The following is a 14,548-nucleotide window of genomic DNA, read 5'->3' as shown; positions in this document are numbered from 1 at the left end:
TGCTATTTTTTAAAAGTCATCAATAAAGTCCAAATAATTTTGGTAACAGTAAAACCTCTAGTTAGTTTCCTGCCAAAATTCAAATTGGTGGGCTGCCCTGTTCCCAATCAGGTCAGTGAACCCACTATTTACAAAGTCAAACTGCAGACTTCAGAGCATACTCTGAAGAATGCCACAGCATGGTGGCTGAAACGTTGGTTTCTACATCGAGGCAAGCTTGGTTTCCGAGGTGCCGATTTTGCGAATATTTTGCTCTTCTTGCAAAACACTCGCAAACCGGAGCACTCGTAAACCGAAGTACCACTGTAAAATGATTTGGGAAATAGAAACATGATGGCAGATAAAGGCCAAATGGCCCATCTAGTCTGCCCATTTGCAGTAACAATTATCTCTTTTGAATTCAGACACAATCTCTATCTCCACCGCCTCTTCTGGGAGACAGTTCCATGCATCTACCACCCTTTCTGTAAAAAAGTATTTCTTTAGATTACTCTGGAGACTATCACCTCTTAACTTCATCCTATGCCCTCTCTTTCCAGAGTTTCCTTTCAAATGAAAGAGACTCAACTCATGCACATTTACATTACTTAGGTATTTAAACGTCTCTATCATATTTCCTCCAAAGTATACAGATGTTTCTCATGTTGTTTGAAATGAATGCACCTCCCAATACATTGTATTTATCTATTAAATAGAAACAGGGCAGAAAATTGCATGTTGCCAAATATTTTTTTGCCCTTTGCAAACATTGATCTGCAAACATAGGCTTACATCAAAAGTAATGATCTGCTGAAAAGAAAATAAAAAAATTGAAAATGTAATATATTGAGTTCTAGATTAGATGTTTGTTGAAATGAATTTCTCCCTTAGAAAGGACATAATGCTACTGGGCTACATGGAAGGTACCTCCGCCCCGCTCCACACACAATAACACTTAACAAATATTCACTTTCCAGTTTCCTATCCTTGGCAGCTAGAGTAGATATAGCTGGTTGATAGTGAAGACTAGAAGCACTGTCTTGGTGGGGGCACTGTCTTGGTGGGGGCAACAGCACTCTTCCTACTTTCTGCCCCCCCGGTCTTTCCCAACCCCACCACCACCATGTGTGTGCATCCCTTCCCTTCCCCCTACCACATTAATTTTTCCGGTGCAAGCAGCATCACGAACATGCTGCCTACCTCAGTGTCGGCTCTCTCTCTAATGCCACTTCCAAGTCCTGTGCCTAGGAAGTGACATCAGAGGGAGAGCTGACACCAACGTGGGCAGCAAGTTCGTAATGCTGCTTATACTGGGGAAATTAAAGAGGTACGGGGAAGTGAAGGGGCACGCGTGCAGCAGGGGGGCATCACCGCCCCTCCTCTGCCACCACTCATCCTCACTACATCACTACCAACAGTAAATGATTGGTGAGACAATGCAAGGGAACTGGATTGTGTAATTGACTTTTCCTGCTCAGAGCAATGAAGTGCTTTAACGCAATTGCAAATGGAGAAAAAGGTAGAGAAACCTTCTAGGGCCAGTTCTGCTCCTTAATACTTATACAAAAACTTCACATAGAATCGGAGGGTATCTTTACAGATCAGTACAGGTTTCTCGGTACACAGCATGGCATGATAACATATTTGTTCTTTTTTCTTTTTTTAAAAAAAATTCTTTAATATAACTTTAACAGATTTAATATAACTTTAACAGATTGCAATAAATACACCATATTACACACATTATTAAAGAAAACATCCATGTCCCCCTCCTCCCAATTATTAATATATTAAATCATATTATTTATTACAATATTATATTTAAAGATTTTTAAACTCTAGATAATGGTACACAGCATGGCATGATAACATATTTGTTCTTTTTTCTCACTTTTCAATTTGCTTTTATTTATTAACTTTTATTTCTGTACATGAAAACCAAACTATATTATCCATATGGAAAAGATCATTTTTCCCAACCTGCAATCCCAAATAGAGGTAAACAAATGTTTCTTAGTTTATTTCACTTGTTAGTTATTTTGATGTAGAAATAGAATGTTCTAAATTTATGAAAGGTGCTCAAATGTGAGCTGATATTTTTATGAGGATGTCTTTATTTTGCACAATTTTTTACTTTGGGCTATGCCTTTTTTTGATTGTTGTATATTGGTTTAGTGCCAGGTATATACAAATTTGTGCACAGGTTAACTGTAAAAGTTAATAGAAAATCAATAAAAATACAGTTAAAAAAATGAAAATGAATCCCAAATGGCAAGACTCCTGCATTATAAATCTTGGTGAGTGGATAAAGACACTCAGGATACCTCCAGTTGACCCTCAAAATGCTCTTGTGTCTCCAAAATATCATTTGCTGTACTTCAATGATGGTCAGAAAAGAACAGATGGGTTTGTTGATAGAGAATAACAATAACGCAATTACATTCCAGGAAAGTAATTGTTGCGTCTCTGGCAGAACAATCGATAATGATGCAGGAGGTTAAAGCAAGAGGAGCCTTGATGAATATATAATATGCAGGCATTCTATATCTTTATGTAAACCCTGTTTTAACAGTCAGCACTGAGAAATGTGCTGAGCCATCACATTGTAAGATTTGATGTCAGCATTGAATGAGAAAAAGCTGCAAGTCATGAAAAACTTGCCACTCTGTGTGTTTCTCCTTTTCCTACCGCATCCAGTTACACAGGAAAGTGTGGTTTCAGAATATTGAGGTGATCTACTTTCATTTGTTCATGTATCTCATTCAGTTTACTTACAGTATATATAATAGGCAGTCCCCAGGTTAAGAATTAGTTTGGTTTTTTTAAAGCGTTCAAGTTGAATTTGTATATAACTCAGATCCTGTACAGTACACAGTCTATAAAAACATTAGACAAAATAAACAGTCCTCAAAATAAAGTACTGTAGTTTAAATAGAAAGAAAAGATAGGAGGTTTACACTTACTTTTGTTCTTCATCCGGCTCTCTTCCCTATGCATCTGTACCTCACGCCTCTCCCACTACCAAGTCCAATATTTCTCTCTCCCTGCCTATGCTCAACAATTCTCCTCTTTCTTCATTTTCCCATGTGCACCATCAGGGCCAGCGTTAGGGAGGAGAAAACAGGGCAGTTGCCCTGGGCCCCAAGATTCTGGGGGGCCCCCATAGGCCAGCATGTCTTCCCCCTTCTCTTCATGCCAGTCCGATGTCGCCCTCACCTTCTATCTCACTGAAAAATCCACCAGCCTCGCCAGCGATTCATAAACATTGCCCGCAGTTCCTCTTCTTGTTTACTGTCTGCCGCGATCCACCTGGGTGGAAACAGGAAGTTGCATCATTGGGGAATGGACTGGCAAATGGAAAGCAAGAAGAGGTGCCACGGGCAATGTTTCTGAATCGCTGCTAAGGCCAGCAGACTTTTCAGTGAGACAAAAAGTGAGGGTAACATCAGACCAGCGCGGAGAGAAGGGGGAAGACATACTGTCCCATGGGGACTCCTCAGAGTCTTGGGGTAATCCATTTTTAAATAAAACTTGGCAGGTAAGGGGGAGATATGGGATGGGGGCAGTTGGGAAGAGAAAGGGAGAGAAGTTGGATCTGGGGATGGAAGGGAGGGAGAAATGTTAGGCCTGGGGGTGGAAGGGAGAGAAAGATGCAGCATCTCTTTTTTTCCCTCCATCTCATTGTTCAGCATCAAGGGGGTGGAAAGAAGAACAATAGAAAACAGAGGGAGCAAATTGTTGGACCAGGGGGAGGGGGAGAAATGGACCCATGGGAGAGCAGGAGGGAAGAGAGTTGAGATAAGAAGATTCTAGGGTGTAGGAATGAGACAAACGAAACACACACATAGAGTTGGGAGGAGGCGCTGCCAGGAGCTATCTCCGAGTCCCTTTTTATTATGCTTCTAAGCTAGTGACATCATAGTAACTCCCTCGTTTACACATCTCATGATTGGTGGGTACAAAGGTACATGCTTTTACATTGGTGGATACAAAGAAAGATACATGCTTATACATCGTGATCACCCTCCCTTTACCTCGTGCTTTTACCTCGTGATCATCCTCCAACTCAGCACTTAGACAAGGGCCTGATTAACACGTGGACAACACCTGAGTCTTTGCACGTCCTCAATGCCTGTCAGCTGATGTCCTTTCCAAATAAGGACTGCTTGATTAAGATATGGGTTAATATGTAACAGGGGTCTTGTGACAGGGGTCTTGTGACAAGAAAGTAGGGGGGATTGCCTCAGCATTCTGTCACAAAGTGCTAACACTTTCCTTCCTTAACGAGGGGAGAGGGAATGGGAATAATTCATAATTCTTTCACAGGGGCGGTGAAATCAGTGTGCCGATCTCGCCCTGTTTCAGAATGGCAGAATGGCGTTCCTACATTTCGCTTTACTTAACTATTTTAAGGGCTTATAGAGGTGAGGCAAATCTGCTCGGGATAATTTGCAATATGGACTGATCCATAAAGCAAACAAGGAAGGCAGGCATTGAATAAGACAACAGAGAGCAATCAAAAGACCTATTTCAATGAGGAGACTGAAAAATGACTGTAACCACTGGCCAGATCATAGAACATTCCACCACTCTGGTAAGTTATCTTGACGCATATTAGAGGCCAATTCATGTAAACTATGGCTGCTCAGTTGTCTAACACAGCTGTCTGTATTTCATGTTGTTCTTGATTTAGCAAGCTAAATGCGTGTGAGGTATGATTCATGTTTTGTTTTGTTTTTTGCTAATGCACAAGCTAATCGGGGTAAAGTTTTTTAATTATATAATGCTAACCCTGGTACACTAACTAAAGAGACAGCCAAGAGACAGCCAAAGAGATAATTTTAGCTTTTGAGAGCAAGTTAACATTAAAATAACACTGGTCAGTTAAGGCATAACTATCAGAGGTGATAGAGACAGAGCGGTTTTCAGCATGGGGTATTGTGTGTTAAATTAGCAGGAACATCCTGCAGGTGGGACAGGTGAGCATTAAGATATGAAATATTTACAAAATGCAAACAGTTCCATAAAGCTAGTCCACTGTTAATGTAAGTTCTAGTACAATTTTGTACTCTAGCACATGACAGATTTTTATTATTTGCTACTCTGGGGGTATAAATGGTCATGGCATCCCAGGGTAATTTTCTGGCTACTTTTCACCATTTTGTAAACATGGTATAGGATATTTCATCTTCAGTCATAAAATTTGTTAGTTGGGAAATCTTTCTTATTCCCCTTGGCGCTAACTTAACCATTTCCATATAGTGCCACTGGAAGCTTCAAAATCTAATGTGTTGGTAGTAATGTTTTTGGTATTATATGCACATTTCAAATATAACGACACATTCACAATTCATGCACCTAATCAAACACATTCTCACACACAGTCTGGGGCCCCAAACACATCACACGCATATCTATCACATATTCAATAATTACTAATAAGGTACATATGTTATAATCAAAATAGTGAGTCCCTATATCTTCCTAAGCCAGACGGAGGGGTCTGGCATTAATGAGCGTTCCCTAGTAGATATGTGAGGCATAGCAAAAAGTCCCTAAATGCCCCTAAAATAAGAGAACCTCAAGATTACTTTCCCTATACCTAAAAGTGCCGGGCATAGTAACCTAGAATTAAATGCATTAAGATGGAGAAGAAATGCCCAGGGCAAACCCTAAAAAGCCCAAATATATGCATAATAGGTACAGTTAACTCATGTGAAGGTGATACAAATAATGGATACACACAAGACAGATTTTGTTGTCTTGGAATGGGGTGCAAGGGCCAAGTTCTCAAATGTAAATTGTAAAAAGAACTTGTGATGTGTCAGCAAATAATCAAAAATGTAAATCACTGCCACCTGTGGGAAAGGCCTATGTCCTACGACAGGTGTTACAGTAAATAAAAATATGGGATAAACAAACAGTTCTTTTCCAAGAACAATGCGTGAGACAATAATAAAGAAAATACAACAGCTAACAAAATATCATAATGGGCCTATTAGATTCTGAAGATCTGCAGTGCTACTATAAATAGCTTGCATGGTGTGGGTGTATATTTTGGCAGAAAGGTATTAAACCATAGTACAGGTTTGTTAAATGAAAAAGGGAAAAAGCACAACAGTTGCACACCTAATGTGAAAATTCAGTCTTTTTCAAGGTGAGAATGGAAGCTTTTAATGTGTCCCCAAGCCACAGGATCAGTCTTAGAATAACACTTTCATTTCCGGTCGTCTTGCTGTGGTATGGGAACTTGTTGTGGTTTCTGTAAGATGGAATCGGATTCAGGAATGGGATTCTGTAAATGCTGGTGCCAGGACATTTTCCTCTGTAGTTCTTGCGCTGGTGTCTACAGCTGCTTGCTTTTCTTCTGTAGGGGCAGCTCGATTTTCTTCTGTAGTTTCTGTTCGTGCAGGCCTGCTCGGTACCCAAACTGGACCTGTAGGAGTTGAGACAGCGGCATAACCCCTTCCCCAGGTTATTAAGGGAGCAGGTCCATGCTAGACAGGATTAGGAGACAGTACTCTGAAAAATAGTTCAAATGGTTAATAGTGAACAAAAAAAAAGATAAAGATATTTGAACCTGACATATTTCACTGGTTTCTGTTTTAATAAATAAGATGTTAAAGCACGGTTTGCTGTGCTAAATATGGCTTGTCTTGTAGAATCATAAGGCAAACCGTGAATTAATGGGATATCCCACTGTAAGCAAAACTCAGAAAAAACATGGGAAGAATATGCAGCACCATTGTCTGTTTTTTTTTTTTTTTTTTAAGTTTTTGGCTTTCCCATAACAGCAATGCATGGCAACATATGATTAATTACTTGAGTCGTTGTTTCGCCTGTGTGTGACGTTACCCAAAGATAACCAGAATAGGTGTCAATAGTAATGTGTAGATATTTCCATTTCCCGAAAGAGGGATATTGTGTGACATCCATGTGCCACACTTGATTTATTGTAAGTCCCCTGGGATTTACCCCGTACTCAGCAGCAGAATGCAGCTGAGAGCATTTGTGGGCAGGATTGAACTATAGGTGTAGCTTGATTTAAGGGAATGTTATCCATTTTCACCAGGGCTTTGGCATTTTGGTGGAAGAATGCACGACTGTCTATGAGAGTGGTAAATTGTGCTAAAACCTTCCTGGTCGCAGCATTCGCAAGATTATTTCCTATAGAAATGACTCCTGGAAGATTTTGATGGCTACGAATGTGAAACACATTGAGAGTGTTTACGTGTTGACAATAACGAGCGTAATTCAAGAAACAATGATAGTAAGTTGTCATCAAGTGAGCACCAGGAAGCTGGTAAACTAAATTACGAACATACAGACTGCCTGTAATCAGGTTCAATGGACAGAGGAAAAAGGTTTGCAGCGGAAGAATAACAGCGGCTATTTCTGATCACTGAGCAGATTGTTGCGGGGGAGTGAATAAGACCCAAGAAGCATTTTCTTGGGTCCAGTGCACAACTCCGCATGTCTTGCTGCCATCTGTATAGACAGTGAGAGCGGCAATTATAGGTGTTAAGTTTAGTGCAGAATGAAAATCCAAAACGTTTTCTGACACTAGAATTAAGCGTTTATCTTTAGGATAATGAGGACAAATACGACTGATGTAATTTGTTAATGCATTTGCAATTTGCGAAATGGGAAAGGTGATAGATATCAGATCCAGTCCCAGAATGGCTAAGGCTCGATTTCTTGCTTTACTTAGGCGAGAACTATACATGGATTGAGGAGAGCTGATATTCTTAGGGGGTGTATGTGATAAATAGATCCATTACACTATATGTAAACGATTATCAGGGGTTAGCTGGCCTAAAACTGCAATAGGTTGGCATTTCTGCAGAAGGATTAATAAAGAAAGTGCTATATAATCTTGAATCCCATCAATGCATTGCGTTAATAATAGCTGGTTAATAATTGCTATCACTTTTTGAATGTCTGGTGTTATATAGATCTAATCTGAAGGTTGTTTGCCTTAATTAAGTTTTAAAGTAATAATGATAGGAGCTGCATATGATTGCAGTAATTTGAAACCCAAATAAATATAAGAATACTGCGTCTGAAATTTATTTCAGGTGCAATGCACAACCCGTAATGTTTTAAATGTGTAGTCAATTCAGAACTCCATTCAGTTTTTATGTTCGGAGCTGCTATTAAGATATTTGCTTTATTACATTACATTACATTACATTAGTGATTTCTATTCCGCTTGTGCCTTGCGGTTCTAAGCGGATTACAAGTTAGAAGACTGGACATTTCCAGTAGCATTGCAGTACATATAATCAAGAATGCGTTAAGTTACAATTGTTGTTCTGGACTTTTCCAGGATAAATTGGTAGTAGATATTAGATAGTGATAGGTTGTTTAGACGAATAGAGATAATATTGTCCGGATTCTGCTGTTTAGACGAATAGAGATAATACTGTCCGGATTCGGGTGTTGCTGGTGGTGGTGTTAGGGTAGTCATGAGAGCATTTTCTAATACTTTTGTGAGGTTATGATGATGGGAAGTGTTTTTTGAAGAGATGAGTTTTGATTTCTTTTCGGAATGCTTTAATGTCTATTGATTTGGTCAGTAGATTGGTGATGGTAGTATCGATCTTTGCTGCCTGTGTCGCTAAAAGGCTGTCATATAGTTTCTTTCGTCGGGTTCCTTTGAGAGGGGGGTGAGTGAATAGGCTCTGAGTTCTCCTTAATCTGTGTGAGAGGTTACGGTGTAGTCTGTTGTTTAGGTAGCTGGGTGCTGTTCCATGTATTACTTTGTATAGTAGACAGTAGAATTTGAACTGGGATCTTGCTTTTATTGGTAGCCAGTGTGAATCTAGGTATGCTTTGGTGATGTGGTCATATTTGCCTAGTGAGTAGATGATTCTGAGGGCTGTGTTCTGAACTGTCTGTAATTGTTTTATCATGTAATTTGGGCATGATAGGTATAGGCTGTTACAGTAATCTACAATACTCAGTACTAGGGATTGTACTAATATCTTGTATTGATCTTTGTTGAAGAATTTTCTTATTTTTCTTAGGTTACGTATTGTGAAGAATGCTCTTTGGATGATTTTGTGGATTTGAGACTGCATTGTGCAGTTTCTGTCTAGTTGAATTCCCAGGATCTTGAGTGTGCTTTGCATTGGGTACTTGATTGTATTTACTTCTAGTTCTGTGAGAGAAGGTTTTTTTTCCCTTTCCAGTAGTAGGAATTTAGTTTTTTCCGAGTTCAGTTTTAGTTTATGACTTGACATCCATTTTTCTACCGTTTCCATTATCATTTTCAGGTGGTTTGTGGATAAGGGGTCTTGAATATTAAAGGGTAGGAGGATAGTTATATCATCTGCGTAGCTGAATGATACTGTGTTTAGGGCGTCTAGGGTTATGCCTAGGGATGCTATGAAGAGGTTAAATAATATGGGTGATAATGGTGATCCTTGTGGTACTCCACATGGGTTTGACCATGGTTCGGATATGTGCTCTTTTGATTTGACTTTGTATGTTCGTGTTTTGAGGAAGCTTTGGAACCATTTGTGAACATTACCTGAGATTCCTATTGCGTCTAATATCTGGAGTAGTGTGTGATGGTCAACTAGGTCGAATGCCGCAGAAAGATCGAGTTGAATGAGAAGCAGCTTGTTTCCTTTGCTGAGGTGTTGTCGTGCAATGTCTAATAGTGATATCAGTAGAGTTTCTGTGCTATGGTTGGATCTGAATCCAGATTGTGATGGATGTAGTATGTGATGGTCTTCAAGGTAGTTGGAGAGGTGTTGTGCGACAAGGCCTTCTGTTATTTTAATGTATAGAGGGATTGAAGCGATTGGTCTATAGTTTGCAGGATTATCTATAGGACCTTTGGGATCTTTTAGGATAGGTGTAATTATGATTTCTCCTAATTCCGGTGGGAAATGACCTTCACTTAGTGTTGTTTGAAGCCATAGTGTGAGGCTAGCTTTAAATTTGGTGGAAGCTGTTGCTAGTAAGTATGAGGGACAGTTGTTCAAGTCACATGAGGATTTGCTGTATTTTTTGTAAAGCCTGTTCAAGTCTGACCATTGTATCTTTGGGAAGTTTGTCCATATCCTGTCTGCTGGTATTGCTTCATCTGTTTTGGGATTGATTCGTATTTCTTCTATGTTGGTTCTTGAATTGTTGAATGTGGATCTGGTTGTGATGATTTTGTGTTTGAAGTGATCCGCTAATTGGGTGGCTGTGGGAGTTTGGTTTCCTTGGGTGGCGAGAAATGGTTTGGTATCGGTGAGATTTCTTAAGATGTCAAAAAGTATTCTTGTGTCTGGTTTTTCGGTGCTGATGAGTTTGGAGTAGTAGTTTTTTCGTTTTTCCTTCAGTTTGGTATTGTATTGTTTGATAAGGATTTTCCATTCATCTTTGATGTGGTTGTGTTTTTGTTTTTTCCATGACCTTTCTAATTGTCTGCATTTTCTTTTTAGTTGTAGAAGTTCGTCGTCGAACCATTTATTAGATGGTCTGTCTATTTTGTTTTTGTTTTTTATTGGAGCAAGTTCGTTTAGTGTAGATTCACTGAGGGTCCGCCAGCTGTTTATGAATTCTTTGGGGTTGTTGGGGTCGATTTCGGGGTCAACTGTGTTCCAGAATGTGTGAGGTTCGATTTTCGGTCTGAATTTGATGAGTGTTTTCTTTGGGATGGGTTTGTTGTTATTTTGAGCCCAATTGATGGTGAATGAATATTTGAAATGGTCTGACCATAGAGTAGGGTGCCAGGACCCGTTTATCATCTGGATGTAGAGGAATGGTGAAAAAACAATGTTTAAGGTCTATTACCAAAACCTCCCTTTTATCAGAATTTGACAAGAAAGGAGGGGGGATTGCCTCAGCATTCTGTCACAAAGTGCTAACACTTTCCTTCCTTAATGAGGGGAGAGGGAATGGGAATAATTCATAATTCTTTCACAGGGGCGGTGAAATCAGTGTGCCGATCTCGCCCTGTTTCAGAATGGCAGAATGGCGTCCCTACACTAAGGGATGGAGAGAAAAGGACAGGAAGATATAGCCTGACCAGTGGAGAGAGGGAGGGGTATTCTGATAGTAGTGAGCCATTTGGATGAGGTCAAAAGGGAGATGACAATATGAGTGCGAGAACAGTGACTACAGTGGTAGAAATGTGTTAATGGTGAGTAGATAGAAGGAAATAGGAGGCTGGGAAAGGAGTGAGATGGGAAATAGGAGAGCTAGGAAGTGAGAGGAAAATGGAGAATTGAAAGGTAGCTCAAAATTTAAAAAGAAGGGTGAGAAAGAGGGCAAGATTTGAGTGGACAGAGGCAGAAAAGAAAAAGTTAGGAAAGCTGAAAGGGAAAAATCAGTATGTTGGAGACAGGCATAAGGAAGGAATGGAACAAGAGAGAAGTAGAGAAAAAATATTTCATTTTGAATTTATTAACTGGAATATGTTAGCTTTGGGATATGTACATCACAATTATTTTTGTATTGTGTTCAGTGGCATAGTCATACAGGGACCATAATTAGCGGATGGGCACCAAAGTGCAATATATAAATACTTGAGCTAGTGGGGATTCCCAGGCCCTGCCAACTGAATACATCTTCCTGCAGACCGGCAACCAGAAATCTCCAAGCTTTGCAGCTAATGGCAATATCCTCAAGCTTGCCACTGCTTTCATGCATGCATGAAAGCCAAGCGGGGGTGGGGAGGAGGGAAGGCAGCATCAGCAGCAGCTCTGCAATATTGCTGCCAGCTGCACAACTTGGAAAGTTCTGGTCACTGGACCTGAGGTCCAGTGGAGAGAGGTGGAGAGGTGGCCATCAGTTAGTAAGGCTTGGGGATCCCCACCAGCTACAGCAAGGAAGATGTTCATTTTGAGGGAGTTTAAGCTTAAAGTGGGAGGTCCAGCCCCCTCTCATGGTTATGCAACTGTGTTCAAATTGAAATACAGTACTTGCTGAGTTTAACTTTTTGGGATCTCCAGTTCAGCTTTGGTATTCATATTTCTATTTGTAATTTGTGATCCATTGTTCTATATTTGGTGAAGGTCTGTCTATCTGTTTTGTGTGTGAAGAAGTTATTTAAAGGTGTGTGGAGAAATTGGGAGATGGGTAAGTAGAAGAGGAGCCCCCTCCTTAATTTCTGCCCTGGGCCCCAGCATGTCTAAAACCGGCCCTATGTACTTTTTCCCTCTCACTCAGACACCCACCCCCACCTCAGCATCTCCCTCACTCCCTCCATTCTTCCATCCTATGTCTCAAGTTCATGCTTCCCTCCCTCCATTCTGTGTCCCAAGTTCATGCTCCCTCCCTCCTTCCTTCCTTCTATTATTTGTCGGAAGTTTGTGATCTCTCCCTTCCTTCTGTGTCCCAACACAACTCTGCTTCTCCCTTCCTGTGACAACGCGCCCCTCTTCCTCCCTTCCGTGTCCCAATGCTCCCCTCATCGTCCTTCCCTCCTTATGTGCTGTGTCACAAATTCGTGCCTCCCTTCCTCCCGCAGGTGTTTACCTCCTCTGACCAGCTCCCTCCTCCCAGCTGCGGTTCCTACACGCAGCATGTGTCTGACCCTGAAGCCTTCCCTCTGATATCAGTGCTTTAATAGATGGAACAGTCTACCTGAAGATCTGAAAGCCATTGATGTTTCTGAATTCCAAAAGGGATGTAAGGCCTTGCTATTTAGGGTCATTTTTAATTAGCACAGCTTAATTGGGGATTGTATTAATCTTCTGTATGCTGTTTTACTACTTGGGATCTAGCTAGGTACTTGGGACTTGGGTTGGCCACAGTTGGAAACAGGATACAGAGCTTGATGGGCCTTCAGTCTGTCCCAGTATGACAATTCTTATGTTCTTATGATGAAATAGACTTGACCTACCTACCTATGGGAAGAGATAGTATCCTGTACACTTTGGTCCAGATTTAATAAATTGGACCTGAATTTTGCTGCCAGAAAAGGCATGGAGCGCTGTTCTATAAAGGTCAGTCTGAATTGAGCACTCATTCTAGAATAGCACTCAGTATTTATGCTGTCTGAAATCTGATATAAATGCCACCACCCAACCTTTGGTATATAGGTGCAGGAATGGCACTCTTCTGTAACTCTTCATGCAATCTTTTGGAACCCCTCCTATAACCATACCCCCTTTTGCATTGCATGCTGGGGAGATTTAGGTGAGCGGGGTTATAGATAATCACTCAGGAAGATGCACACAAAAATATTTAATAATGCCAATTAACTGCAATAATTGATTGCTAACATCAATTAATTGCAATTATGTAGCTCATAAGTCAATTAATTTGCGTACACATTTTCGACTGGTGTACAAATTTGGGTGACAAATGTAGAATTCAAGGGACTGTGATGGCAGAAAATGAACAATGCTGCTAGATGTAGCCCATGAGATAGCATTAACTACTGTGTAATATCTGCTACTTTAACTGTCAACATATAGCAATGACTGTCAGACACAGTCCCCATTTATTCCACTCTAAATGGTGTTTCCCATATTAGCTATTTAATGTGGGAATTCATTGACCCATACTGTTTGTGTGGTAATTCCCACATTACTCGTAAGCAGCAAACACCATTAGTAAACATGCCTCGTTGCGTTGTGAATAAGTTGTGAGGTAATCACCTGACTGAAAGCGTCTTCTCCCTGCCACAAGATTATGCATATATCTTCTGCCTAGCAGGCACTGCGTCAACCAGCCATTCTGAAGTCATTTGTTGGTTTATAAGGAAGTTTTCTGACTTTTCACTTAGCCTTCAGAAAGCTTGAAGATATAGGATTTCCTGCCGTCTGTCAGAAGATGACAGACAACTTTGGCATGACAACTAGAAACTCTTACATAACTCAGTTCCATATACAGCTAGCAAGGGCCCGAGAATGTTTTTCCCAGAGAGACATGAAGGGACAGTCATGGTGAAGAGAGTGTCAGGTTAAAAATAGAGCACTTTAGCAGTGTTCCAGCAGAGCTTAGCAACATTTAATTCACTCTCAAGTTGTAAATCAACTGTGAAGTCTGGAAAAGGCAGACTCATAGCTTTCTCTCTTGGCAAATTCTGTTGTGATTTGTGTATGAATTCTTTTCACGTTCTTTTTGTTATAATGGACGACATCAGCCAAACAGTACTGTAGCATACCTGAATTCTGTTATGCTAGCACAACCTTTACACATGACTCTATATTGTATATCCACTAGAACTACTGATATATCTCCAAAGGCTTGCCTTCATGCTGAATGTGGAACATAGTGAGTCCTATTCCTGCTGGATGGAATGAGGTAATTCTATTTTATTAGCAAAGTACCACAAGTTTTATATTCTTATACATTTAGAGGGAATTCTATAAATGATACTTACATTAGACCCGCTAGGCGCCCTGATCAAGGATTCCTAGGGATACCTAACTCATGAATCCCACACGAAACTTAATTTTTAAAAATTGGATTAATTAGCTTGGTAATTGACCATGGCAGCATTAGGAGAGAGGTAGGTAGTGGATTGGTTAGGGGAGTTTTCCCGCTGTAAGGTGGGTAAGTGATTTGTGGAGGTGGGAAGGAATGGCGCGGGGGTGAGGTCTTAAAGCTGAGACCT

At 40.4% G+C, this 14,548-nt stretch overlaps 1 long non-coding RNA gene across 1 annotated transcript; it reads right to left on the bottom strand.

Moving 5' to 3' along the window:
* Positions 1 to 3,824: 3,824 nt before the first annotated feature.
* LOC117357830 lies at positions 3,825 to 13,738 on the bottom strand. Its single transcript, XR_004538867.1, has 2 exons — positions 13,587 to 13,738; positions 3,825 to 6,501 (listed from the first exon to the last, which is right to left on the bottom strand). It is a non-coding gene; the product is annotated as an uncharacterized LOC117357830 (long non-coding RNA).
* Between the last annotated feature and the right edge of the window lie 810 nt (positions 13,739 to 14,548).

This window comes from Geotrypetes seraphini, chromosome 3 (assembly GCF_902459505.1).
Source record: "Geotrypetes seraphini chromosome 3, aGeoSer1.1, whole genome shotgun sequence".
NCBI lineage: Eukaryota > Metazoa > Chordata > Amphibia > Gymnophiona > Dermophiidae > Geotrypetes > Geotrypetes seraphini.
The sequence above is the reverse complement of the archived record's forward strand: the minus strand, read 5'-3'. Positions and strand labels throughout refer to the sequence as shown.